The sequence below is a fragment of the Mobula birostris genome, chromosome 12 (genome assembly GCF_030028105.1).
Source record: "Mobula birostris isolate sMobBir1 chromosome 12, sMobBir1.hap1, whole genome shotgun sequence".
Classification (NCBI taxonomy): domain Eukaryota; kingdom Metazoa; phylum Chordata; class Chondrichthyes; order Myliobatiformes; family Myliobatidae; genus Mobula; species Mobula birostris.
The window spans coordinates 115,048,140-115,062,171 of NC_092381.1; the positions used below are offsets into that span (position 1 = coordinate 115,048,140).

Below are 14,032 nucleotides of genomic sequence, written 5' to 3' on the forward strand. Positions count from 1 at the left end.
TAGATACGAGTCATAGAGCATCACAGTACAGTACAGCCCTTTGGCCCATCTAGGCCTGGTCTTCTGTTACCACTGTCTATTATCCACCACTTTCATTGGCAGCTTGGTGCTCACCGCCCATGTTCCCCTTAAACCCTTAACCTATGACCTCGTTTAAGCTAGAGTGTCAGAATCTTTTTCCCAGAGTAGAAATGTCAAGTACTAGAGGACATGCATTCAAGACAAATAGAAATAAAGAGTATTATTTATTTTTCTATCTATCTGGATATCTATCTCAAACAAGAGAAGATCTGTAGATGCTGGAAATCCAGCATTTCGTATTTGTCCAATGATTGATTAATTGATTGAGATACAGCACGGAACAGGCCCTTCCAGACCTTCGAGCTGCGCCACCTAGCAACCCCCAATTTAACTCTAGCCTAATCACAGAATAATTTACAATGACCAATTAACCTGCCAACCAGTATGCTCCTGGACTGTGGGAGGAAACCCACGGTCACAGGGAGAACATACAAACTCTTAAGAGGCAGCAGTGGGAATTGAACCCGTGTCACCTGTACTGTAAAACGTCATGCTGACCACTAAGCTACCATCCCACCCAAGGATGTAGGGAGCAAGAATTTTTTTTTAAATTAGAGATTTGAAGGCAGCAGGGTTGGGCTGCCAGCGAGAGGTGAAAGCAGATACAATAGGCGATAAAGAGACTTTTTACATATTATCAGGAATATTCAAGGAATGGAGAGATGTGGATCAGGTACAAGCAGAAGAGATTCAGTTTAATTCGGCACTGTGTTCAGTACAATTGTTGTGGATCAAAGGGCCTGTTCCTGTGTTGTGTTTTTCCATGCTTTACAGAGAGCAACTGGTGGCTGGCACATGCTGCCAGGGCAGGTGTTAGAAGTGGGTACAATAGAGGTGTTTGGACAGGCACATAACAGGCAGGATTGGATGGATCTGACCACTTACAGATTCAGAATCAGGTTTAATATCACTGGCATGTGTTATGAAATTTGGTGTGTTTACGTCAGCAGTACAAAACAATTCATAATATTTTAAAAATCTATGAATTACATTCAAAGTACATTTTAATATTGAATAACTACATTAAGTAAGTAGAGCTAAAAACAGAATTAAAAGTAGTGTTCACGGGTTCAATATCCATTCAGAAATCAGATGGCAGAGGGAAGAAGCTGTTCCTGAATCGTTGAGTGTGTGTTTTCAGACTTCTGTATCTGCTTCTTGATGGTAGCAATGAGAAGAGGGCATGCCCTGGGTGATGGGGTCCTTAATGACAGACACCACCTTTCTGGGGCATCGCTCCAGGTAGATGGGATTGGTTTAAACTGGCATTACGTTTGCCATATACTTTTGGGGGAGGGGCAAAGGGCCAGTCCCTGTGCTGTTCTGGTAAATGGGCACACACGGGCTAGGATGGATGAGGAGGGCCAAAGGGCCTATTTGATTGCTGTAGGACTTGCAATGAGGTCTCCCACTCGGGTGGTGACTCACACCCTAGTGACTCAGGAAGGCACAGAACCACCATCCGAAATAGTGAAATAAGACGGTAAACCTGAAAGTTTGGGGGAAGTTACACTGGCCACAGCACATGCTACACCAGTGACCACACTTCAGACTGAGGCCCCACTCAGTGTAAAACGCAGTGAGGAAGGACACAGAGTGATAGTGTGGCCTGCTTTTTCAGTGTTGGCTGGTTGTAGCACACAATCTACAAAGGCATTCCACGCCAGCGTGTGGCTGCTAATTCCTTAGGACTGGTGACGTTCCAGTTAGACCAAAAAGGTTGGATCCCTCTGCATGGCTGTAACAAGCTGGCACTTGGGTGACAGGGGGCGGGGGGTGGTGCTTGGGGAGAAAGCAACAGGAATTAAACAGCAAACGTAGAACAGTACAGGCCCTTTGGCCCACAATGTTGTACCAACCCTTTAACGTAATGCAAGATCAATCTAACCCTTCCCTTCCACGTAGACCTCTATTTTCCCATCATCCATGTGCCCATCTAACAGTCTTTTAAGTGTCCCTATTGTATCAGCCTCTACCACCACTCTGGTAATGCTTCCACATTCTGTGAAAAAACAAACCTCTGACATCCCCCTATACTTTCCTCCACACACCTTAAAGTTATGACCTCTCATTTCAGCTGCTTCTGCCTTAGGAAAGTGGCACTGGCTGTCCACTGCATCGCTCTCTATTATCTTGTACTGCTCTATCAAGTCATCTCTCATAAACACATATGCTACAGATGCCAGAAATCTTGAGTAACAAAGACAAAATGCTGGAGGAACTCAACAGGTCAGGCTGAGGCTGTGGCCTTGCTCTGGGCTTCATGTCTGATGACTCACTTTCATTGCAAATGCTATTTGCTTCCGTTTATTGTTTGCACCATTTGTTTCTCTCTGCGCATTGGGTGTTGGTCAGTCTTTTCTTTTGGATTTCTTTGTTTTTTGGCTGCATGTAAGGAGATGAATCTCAAGGTTGTATAATGTATACATTCCTTGATAATAAATGTACTTTGAACTTCGGTCAATGGAGGGGAATAAAGAGTCAACATCTTGAGCTAAGGCCCTTCATCAGGAATGAAGTGTTGACATTTTATGCCCCTCTCATCCTCCTTTGCTTCAAAAACGAAAATCCTAGCTCACTCAACGATCTTCTCCTAAAACACGCACATCTTCCACAGAACTGCCCGACGGGACACAAATCTCAGAGCTCCCTTTGTACTGTGCTAGGAGGGGGTCCACCTGCAGTGGGAATTGACCCCAGCACCTTCTGACTCAGAGGCAAGTGGGGCCATGAAGAGCATCAGGTCAAGAGCAGAGAAACTCAATTTACTTCAATAGGCCCTGGGGGATGTGATGAGATGTTATATATTGCCAGCTCTTTCTCAACCAGGCTAAACTCACTGCAGTAGGTTAGGATTAGTGGAGGGGAGTTGAGAGCAGGAATTGAAAACAGAACCAGCTGGTTTCTCATTCCCCTCCCAGTCAGTATAAAACATTTCTTTCTTGAAACAACACAGAAACCCAAGAGCAGAACAGGAGATTAAGGCAGTGTTGCAGAGACTGGGAAAGACTGCAGACTTCCTCAGATACTGCCGAACCAGGTGCTGTTACGTATGCATGGGGCAAGAACTACAACAGTTCTTGAGCACACGTGTTTACTGGGTCAGGTCAGTAACGGTACATGCAGGGTAACTTGTAGTGCAGGAGCTGTGAACCAGGCCTACCGGGATGAAAATTTGAACCTGAAAACGCACATGAAGAGCGAGCCCCATTAGTGCAGTCACGGTGCAATCAATCACCGACACGCACAGTGGCCGCATTCTTGCAATAGATCTATTATGGTTCGAGTGGGACATGAATTACTGGCAACATGATTTCACATGGTTCCCGTCAGTGAAATGACCCCGGAGGGCATCATCAGGTAAACCAAGGGGTCACTAACCTTTTTTTTTAATGCCAGTGAGCCTTACCATTAACCATGACCACAGATCCTCTCAGTAGGTTTATCACGACCTCTGGCACCATTAATTCATTTCCGCTAACCTCCCTTAATATTTATGGTCCAAACACAGACGAGCCAAATTTTTTTAGGAAAGTTTTTGATTTACTTCCGGATGCCAGTAATTCAAATATAATAATCGGCGGTGACTTGAATTGCTACCTAGATCCATATTTAGATAGATTGTCCTCCCGCCTGCCCTCAAATATCGTGTCAGTGCAGGTCCTAAGTAATTTGATTAAATCTAGAAATTTAGTAGATATCTGGCGGGTTCAACATCCCACCAACAAGGACTATTCTTATTATTCTTATGTTCACAAATCTTATAGCAGAATAGACTATTTTTTGATTGACTCTTTTAATACCTCGTGTTACCAATACAAAATATCATAATAGATTAATTTCTGACCATAGCCCCTGGACAATGTCCCTAAATCTCTCCCTTCTCAAACGAACCTATTCCTGGCATTTTAACCCCTCCCTACTCGTCGATAAGGAATTTATAGAAAATATCACCACCAGATTAAAAGATTTTATAGAAATTAACGATAACGGCGAGGTGTCAGATACCATACTCTGGGAGACATTAAAAGTTGTAATTCGTGGGTATATAATTTCCTATGAATCTGCTGATAAGAGGGAGAGAGAAGGGTGATTATTAGAGATTGAGAATACTCTCCCAACCCTCGAAGTGACACACCAGGCTTCGAAATCCTCTGAAGATTATAATAAAATAATGAAGCTTAAATATGAGTACAATTGTATCTTGGGTAGTCAAATAAATAACCTCCTCTTAAAACTAAGGAGCATCTTAAAAGGCAGGTGAGGGAGGTGGTTTCAGGAGGGTACTGCAGAATTCAGTGGCAGTGTACCAGAGGTATGGCCACTGACATAGGGCTTCTGGAAAGTGTGCCAGAAAGCAGACATTTACAGCATCAGAAGGCCATTCAGCCCATCACGTCTCTGCCCAATAAAAATGGATCTAATTAGATTACTGCCGCTTCTGAGTGTAGTCCACATTACTGCATGCCACAGTTCTTCCCAAACACATTCCAAAGTGTTGGCACTTTACCTTCAACACTGTGCAGCACAGTAGCGTAGTGGTTAGCACAACATTTTACAGTACAGGTGACCCTGGTTCAAGTGCTGCTGCGGCCTGTAAGGAGTTTGTACATTCTCCCCATGACCACATGCGATTCCTCCAGGTGCTGTGGCTTCCTCCCACAAAGATGTACCAGTTGGAATGTTAATTAGTCATTGTAAATCACCTTATGATTCGGCTAGGGTTAAACCGGGGGACTGTTGGGCAACCTGGCTCGAAAGGCCTATTCCACACTATATCTCAATCGATAGATAGGTAGACATCAAGATAGATGGACAGATAAATAAATAATCCTCTTTAAACTTGCCTCCTCCCCTTGCCATTTCTACTCTGGGAAAAAGATTCCAACACTCTAGCTTAAATGAGGTCACTGGTTAAGGTGGTGCATGGTAGACAGTGGTAACAGAAGACCAGGCCTTAGATGGGCCAAAGGGCTGTATCTGTACTGTAGTGCTCTATGACTCTATCTATGTCCCTTTAATTTATATAGGGTGGTAAGGTGGAGATGTGTCTCTACCTATTCCAAGTGAGAGAGAGTTAGCGATAGATAGATAGATGGAGACAGAGATAGACAGATAGAGAGATGGCGACAGAGAGATAAGGAAGTAAAAATAAATAGAAAGAAAGACCATTTTCTTCCCTTTGTCCTGATAAGCTACCCCTTCAGTTGACCTTTGATAAACAAAGGGGTAGCCAATCAGGACTGAGGCAAGTGGGGTGGGGGAGTATATAAACACCAGCACCCCCAGAGAGAAGCAACTGCGCACTGAGGATGTCTCCTCGACTGGTGATGAAACGTCTGCAAGCTAATTGCCAAGCTCAGCAAACACCACAACATCATGTCCTTACTGTTCACCTCTACCAGTCTCTCAATTTTATCTGTCAGGTGCAGCTGTCAGAGCTGCTGTGTCACAGCTCCAGTGATCCATGTTTAATCCTGTTCTCCGGTGATAGCTGTGTGAAGTTTGCATGTTCTCCTGTGGCCATGTTAGTGTTTTTTGCATTCCAAATACGTGCGGGTTGGTTGGTTAATTGCTGCTGGAAATTGTGTGGGAGATCTCAGAGATGAGCCTCCCAAACACGTACAAGGTTAGGATTAGTAAGTTGTGGGCATGCTGTGTTGGTGCCTGAAACATTGTGAGACTTGCGGGCTGCCCAGTACAATCCTCACTGATTTGATATGATACATTTGATTGTATGTTCTCTGTACATTTGAGAAACAAAACTGATCTTTAAAAGATTCTTATGTTTATTTGCCAATGGACATCAAAATATTGAAAATGCAATGTTTGTATCAACGACCACCACAGTCTGAGGATGTGCTGGGGTAGCCTGCAAGTGTTGCCATGTTTCCACGTTTCCAGCACCAGCGTAGCATGTCCACTGTTTACTAACTCTCACCATCTGTCTTTAGACTGTGGGAGGAAACTGGAGCACCCGGAGGAAACCCACATGGTCACAGTCCTTACAGACTGGGGCAGGAATTAAACCCCAATGACTAGCACTGTGAAGCACCCATACAGAAGCAGTAGAATCTGGCAGGGTTTGGTAGGAGTGTGAGTGAAATTAAACAAGGTTATTGTAGAAGAGTGCTCAATTGCTGGTGTGGAGCTCACAGCCTGTTTCCGTGGTGTCCGACTCTATGACTCAGTGTCTTTGTTCCAAAGGAAACAATCGTGGTCTCCCTAGTTCAGCCAAGATCCTCGTAAATCTCCTCTGCAAATCCCTCACTACTCTCATATCCTTCCTGTAAGTGCGGTGACCAGAACTGTGCATACAACTGCAGCCCAGCCTAACCAGTGTTCTATATAGAAGCAAAATATCTGCAAACTTCAGAAGCTGAAGAGAGAGTCAAATTTGCTGGAAATACTCATATCGGTAAAAGAACACAGGACGTTACAGCACGGCACAGCTCGTATATTCCCTTCATCCCACAATGTTGTGCCGACCCTTTAACCTACTCCACAATTAATCTAACCCTTTCCTCCTACATACTCCACAGCCCTCCACTTCTGTCACCCATATGCCTATCTAAGAGCCTCTTAATGTCTGTAATGTATCTGCCTCTACTACCACCACCACTGGCAAGGTGTTCCACACATTCATCACTCTCTGAATAAAATAAAATCTACCTCTGATATCTCACTAAATTTAACTGGACGTCCTCTGGTACTGGCAATCGCTACCGTGGGGGAGAAAGGCTGTCCACTCGATCTATGTCTCTTATCATCTTACACACCCAATCAAGTCACCTCTCATCCTCCATTGCTCATAAGATGTCCTCTCTAATCCAAGTAGCACCCTGGTAAACTCCTCTGTATCCTCTGTCGCATCCTTCCTATAATGAGGGCTGCAGACCGAACACAAGAATGTTAAATACTGTTCCCTCTTCACAGATGATGCTTGACCTGTTGGGTCTTTCTAGAACAAACACACGAGAGGCAGCAGATGCGGGAATCTAGCGAGAGACACAAAGATGCTGGAAAAACTCAGTGGGTCAGGCAGCAACTGTGGAGGCAAATGGATGGTTGGTGTTTCGGGACGAGTGTTGGAGGTGAAAGCCAGATAAGGGACGGGATGAGGGAAAGTGACAAAGGACAAAGGGCTTTAGAAGACAGAATCTGATAGGAGAGACCAACAGCGCAGGGAATGGGGAGGGGTGGGGGTTGCTGTTTCTAGCATTTTCCCTTGGAATAGCATTTCAAAGAGTTTTGAACAGAAACTGCCTGCTTGTGCAGACAGCAACTCCATGGACACAGTTCAATGTCCTGCGGGTGTCACCAGCTACCTGCTTGTACACAGAGCTTTGGCCTACAATATTGTACTGAGCTTTATGCCAATGACACTCAACCCCTTCTGCCTGCATGTGGTCCATATCCCTTCATCCTCTGCCTCGTAAGCACCTCTATCATATGCGCCTCCATCACTAACCCTGGCAGCAGTGTTAAAAACCAACCCCACACATTATACTTCCAACTTCCTCCCACAGTTTAAATGCACGTCCTCTAGTAGTTGACATTATGATGCTGGGAAAAAGGCATTGGCTAGCTACTCTATACAATAGAAAAGTACAGTAGAGAAGCTGGCCCTTTGACCCATAAGTCCGTGCTGAAACCACTTAAACTGCCTACTCCTATCGACCTGCACTAGGATCATATCCCTTCATAACCCTTCCCATCCATGTACCTGTCCAAACTTCTCTTAAAATGTTCAAATCGAACCCACATCCACCACTTGTGCTGGCAGCTCGTTTCACACTCTCAGCACTGTCCGAGAGAAACTTCCCTTCATGTTTCCCTTAAACTTTTCACCCTTAACCCATGACCTCTGGTTGTAGTCCCACCCAACCCCGGTGGAAAAAGCCTGCTTGCATTTGCCCTATCTATACACTTCATAATTTTGTATACTTCTATAAAATCTTCCCTCAATCTTCTACTTTCCAAGGAACAAAGTCCTAACTATTCAATCTTTTCTTATAAATCAGGTCTTCTAAACCTGACATCATCCTTGTAAATTTTCTCTGTACTCTTTCAACCTTATTTACATCTTTCCTGTAGGTAGGTGACCAAAATTGCACACGATACTCCAAATCAGGCCTCACCGACATTGTATACAACTTCAACATAACATCCCATCTCCTGTACTTAGATTTATGAAGGCCAATGTGCCAAAAGCTTTTTTTACAACCCTAAGATGATAAGATTTTGTATGTCATAATTTTATAACTCTCTCTGAGGTTTCCCCTCAGCCTCTACCACTCAAGTTTGTCCAACCACTCCTGATAGTACCTTCCCTTTAATCCAGGCAGGATTCTGGTGATCCTCTTCTGCACTATCTTCAAAGACACCATTCTTTCTGCAACGGGTGATCAGAATTGAATACTTACTCCTAATTTTGTTATCTGTTTTCAGGGATTACAGACTATGAAAGGCATAGATGGGGTAGATAGGCAAAATCTTCGCCCCCACCCCCCCCCCCAGTGGTAAGGATATCAAAAACCAAAAAAGCTCAGGTTTATGATGAGAGAAAAGAATTTTAAAGGGGATCTGATGGGTACTTTGTTTTTTAGACGGATTGGTTGTTTATCTAGAACTTCCTGCCAGTGGAGGTGGGGATATCAGCAACAATCTACATTTCCAGAGAATTAAAATATAAAAGCAAGTATGTAATGGTGAGGCTGTATAAGGAACACTCACAACACGCTGGAGGAACTCAGCAGGTCGGGCAGCATCCGTGGAAGTGATCAGTCAACATTTGTATGGGAGAGCCAGTGGATGTAGTGTACCTGGACTTTCAGAAAGCCTTTGATAAAGTCCCACGTAGGAGACTAGTGGGCAAAATTAGGGCACACAGTATTGGGGGCAGAGTACTGACATGGACTGAAAATTGGCTGGCTGACAGAAAACAAAGAGTAGTGATTAACGGGTCCCTTTCGGAATGGCAGGCGGTGACCAGTGGGGTACCGCAGGGTTCAGTGCTGGGACCGCAGCTGTTTACAATATATATTAATGATTTAGACGAGGGAATTAAAAGTAACATTAGCAAATTTGCCGATGACACAAAGCTGGGAGGCAGTGTGAAATGTGAGGAGGATGTTATGAGAATGCAGGGTGACTTGGACAGGCTGGGTGAGTGGGCAGATGCATGGCAGATGCAATTTAATGTGGATAAATGTGAGGTTATCCACTTTGGTGGTAAGAACGGGAAGGCAGATTATTATCTAAATGGAGTCAAGTTAGGAAAAGGGGAAGCACAAGATCTAGGTGTTCTTGTACATCAGCCACTGAAAGCAAGCATGCAAGTACAGCAGGCAGTGAAGAAAGCTAATGGCATGCTGGCCTTCATAACAAGGGGAATTCAGTATGAGAGCAAAGAGGTCCTTCTGCAGCTGTACAGGGCCCTGGTGAGACCACACCTGGAGTACTGTGTGCAGTTTTGGTCTCCAAATTTGAGGAAGGACATTCTTGCTATTGAGGGAGTGCAGCGTAGGTTCACAAGGTTAATTCCCGGGATGGCGGGACTGTCATATGTCGAAAGATTGGAGCGATTGGGCTTGTATACTCTGGTATTTAGAAGGCTGAGAGGGGATCTTATCGAAACATATAAGATTATTAAGAGATTGGACATGCTGCAGGCAGGAAGCATGTTCCTGCTGATGGGTGAGTCCAGAACCAGAGGCCACAGTTTAAGAATTCGGGGTAGGCTATTTAGAACGGAGTTGAGGAAAAACTTTTTCACCCAGAGAGTGGTGGATATATGGAATGCTCTGCCCCAGAAGGCTGTGGAGGTCAAGTCTCTGGATGCTTTCAAAAAAGAGATGGGTAGAGCTCTTAAAGATAGTGGAATCAAAGGTTATGGGGAGAAGGCAGGAACTGGATACTGATAGTGGATGATCAGCCATGATCACAGTGAATGGCGGTGCTGGCTCGAAGGGCCCAATGGCCTACTCCTGCACCTATTGTCTATTGTATAAAGGTTGTATAAGGCATTGTTCAGACCAATTTGGAGTACTGTGTGCTGTTTTTGACCCTTTATCTGACAAAGGATGTGCTGCCATTGGAGAGGGTCCAGAGGACATTCATGGGAATGGAAGGGTTAACATATGAAAAGCATTTGATGGCTCTGGACCTGCACTTGGCTAAGTTTAGAAGAGTGAGTGTGGATGGGAGAGGATGTTTCCTTTAGCGGGGGAGTGAAAGCCCAGAGGGCACAGCCTCAGGCCAACAGGATGCCCCTTTAAAACAAATCTGAGAGGGATTTCTTTAGGCAGAGGCTAAAGGTACTCATTGCCACAGATGGCTGCAGAGCCTAAGTGATTGTGTATAATTAAAGCAGAGGTTGCGAGGTCTTTGATTAGGAAGGGTGTCAAATTAGTAAAGGTGGGGAGAAGGCAAGAGGCTGGGCTTGAGAGGGAAAATAAATCAGCCATGATTGAATGGCAGAGCAGACTCGACTGGGGCAAATGGCCTAATTCTGCTCCTTTGTTTTATGATCTAATATCAAATAGTTCCTAAGTACAAGATGGACTCCCGACCTCACAATCTATCTCATTAGGTCTTTGCATTATTACCTGCCTGCATTGCACTTTCCCTGTAACTGTAACCATTTATTTTGTATTCTTTTATTGTTTTATCTTGTTCTGCTTCAATGCACCATGTAAGGAACTGATCTGTACGAATAGTATGCAAGGCTAGCTTTTCACTGTATCTCAATAATTAACCAATTTACCAATGAATTCAGCTGTCAAAAACCCAAATTCTGGGAATTCCCTCTGTAAACCCCACTGCCTCCCAACTTGTTTTTGAGATTGTGTGTTTGACTAAGCTCTGAGTGCCTGCCCCTCGTACCTCATGTGGCTTGCTGCTAATTGCTGTTTACGCCAGCACCTTGGGACGCAACGCTACATTAAGGACGTTGACATTAAAAACAGATGTCGATCGCCTTTGTGTGTGGTTCAGTCTGCAGCACCTGACTGACAGGCTGGGCACTGAACCTGCAGGCGATGACTTTAAAGGCTTGGAGGTAAACTTCATCTGCAACTGGGCGTGAGAGAGGGCACGATGAGGGGCAGGCGCCACCTGGTGGGAAGACGCATTACTACGGCTCACAGTGGATGAAAACTCCAGTAATCTGGCACAGTAGAAACTTTGGTGGTGTCCGACTTACCGGACTACTGGATGTTAGGGTACCCCAACACACTTTAATTTCACAGTCCTGTAATAAATTTCCTGGTGCATCCAAAAAAAGCTGGAATTGGCAGAGGGGATTCTCGGCTGTGGCGAGTTTCGTTCAGCAGGGGAAACCCAGGACCTGGCTGGAAAGTGTCACTGCAGTGTGGGAACCCTGGGCCTCGGCAGGTCCCAGGGAAACATCACACATTGAGACAGTAGTTGTGCCACTAGCGCAGATTATTTCAGTTTTAGAGTAGAATACTACAACACATAAACCGGCCCTCCAGCCCACCTAGTCCATGCCAAATTGCTATTCTCCCTAATCCCATCTTGATCCGCACTAGGACCATCTCCATGTACTTATCCAAACTTCTCTTATGTGTTACAATTGAATCCAATCTAAGACTTCGATTGGCAGCTCATTCAACACTCTCACCGCCCCCTGAGTGAAGCTCTCCTTAAATGCTTCACCTTTCACCCCGACCTATAACCTTTAGTTCTAGTCTCACCCAACCTCAGTGGAAAAAGCCTGCTTGCATTAACCCTATCTATATCCCTCAGAGTTTTCTATACCTCTATCAAATTGCCCCTCATTCTCCTACAGTCCAAGGAATAAAGTCCAAACCTATTCAACCTTCAGAATCCGAATCAGGTCCATTATCACTGACATAAGTCGTGAAATTTCTTTTATGTGGCAGCAGTACATTGTAATATGTAGTACAACTATAAATTACAATATGTATAAAAAAAGGAAATTAAATAAGCAGTGCAAAACGATTTTAAAAAATTATTCATTGTCCATTCAGAAATCCGATGGTGGAGAGGAAGAAGCTATTCCTAAAACTGTTGAGTGCTTGTCTTCAGGCTCCTGTACCTCCTCCCTGATGGTAGCAATGAGAAGAGGGCACGTCCTGAGGGATGGGCATCCTTAGTAATAGAGGCATCACCTTTTGAAGGTGTCCTGGATGTTTGGGAGGCTAATGCTCGTGATGAAGCTGGCAGAGTTTACAACTTTCTACAGCTTTTTCCAGTCCTGTGCAGCACCCCCATACCAAACGGTGATGCAGCAGTCTGAATGCTCTCTATAGTACATCTGTAGAAACTTGCAAGTATCTTGGGTGACATACCAATTCGCCTCAAACTCCTAATGAAATATAGCTGCTGTCATGCTTTCTTTACCTTTCCCTATTAACTCAGGTCCTCAAGTCCCGACAAATCCTTGTAAATTTTTTCTGTACTCTTTCAATCTTATTATTAACTTATCCGTAGGTAGGTGACCAGAACTGCACAAAATACTCCAAATATGGCCTCACTAACATCTTATAAAACTTCAATACAACAACCCCTACCATTCATCAGGGACATTTATCAGGAAGTCTGTGTACACAGGGCCCTTAGTATTATCAAGGATCCCACCCATCCATCCAACACAAAGAACAGTCAAGATGGTAAACAGATTCTTCCCTCAGGCCATTGGACTTCTGAGCTCCCTGCGGCATCACATTTGAAATTTCACAGGTTAACCTGTTCTGTGCCTGACCATATTTAATTTATGCACTTTATTTATGTGTAATTCATCTGTAGATTTTATCCTTACTTTCCCTAAGTTATTGTGTGTTATGTGTACAGTGCTTGACACCCTGATCTGGAGAAACGTCTTGCTTGACAGTATACATTCATAAAGCTAAATGACAATAAACTTGACTTGACTTGAACATAAGAATTAAAGTCTTTATGAGGTTTATTCTTGTAAATAATTTCTTTCTTATCAAACAGTACAGCAGAGGATCAGGCTCTTCGGCCCATCATGTGTGTGCTGAACCCTATACCAAATTAAACTGAGTGCCATCTACCTCCACATGATCCAACTGTCTCCATTCCATGCATATTGATACACCTGTCTCAAAGCTTCTTAAAAGCCACTGTTCTATCTGCTTCCAACACTACCCATAGCAGTCCGCTCCACACATCTCCCTTAAATTTTCCTCCCTTTAAATGCATGCCCTACTGTGGCGGAAAAGATACCCTGTCTGAGCCTCTCATAATATTATCTTCCACCAGGTCTCCCTTCAACCTCTGAGGCTCTAGCGAAAACAACCCAAGCTTGTCAACTTCCTCTTACAGTTCATGACCTCTAATCCAGGCAGCTTTCTGCTAAACCCTCTTCTACATCCTTGACAAAGCCTGTAACATACTTCCTATAATGGGACAGCCAGAAACTGTACACTATGACCATTTGCTGCCTTTACAACATGGTAGAAAACTGTACGGAATAGTTATTGGCATTTTAAGACAAAACTGACTCAAGTTCTCAACCACTCCATTCCTCGAGTGAACTATTCTACAGCTAGAAAGGGTTAATGTATGAGGAGCATTTGATTGGCTCTGGGCCTGTACTGTTTAGGATTAGAAGAATGAAGAAGGGGGGGATCCAACTGAAATCTATCAAATATTGAAAGGCCTAGATCAGGGGTTCCCAACCTTCTTAATGCTAACCCTGCCACTAACCAAGTGGTCCAGGTATCCCAGGTTGGGAACCCCTGGCCTAGATAGGGTGGACATGGAGAGGATGTATCCAATAGAGGGAGAGTCTGGGACCAGAGGGCACAGATTCAGAATAAGGAGACATCCTTTTAGAAAAGAGATGAGGAGGAATTTCTTTAGCCAGGGGGTCAAGAACCTGGAATCCACTGTAGAGGCCAAGGTATTGGGTATATTTAAAGCAGAGATTGTTAAGTTT

General features: G+C 44.3%; 1 protein-coding gene across 2 annotated transcripts in view; it reads right to left on the bottom strand.

Annotated features, from left to right (window-relative positions):
* Nucleotides 1-14,032, bottom strand: part of clasrp (CLK4-associating serine/arginine rich protein) — a 144,693-nt gene that overhangs the window by 6,148 nt on the left and 124,513 nt on the right. The window lies entirely within an intron of this gene.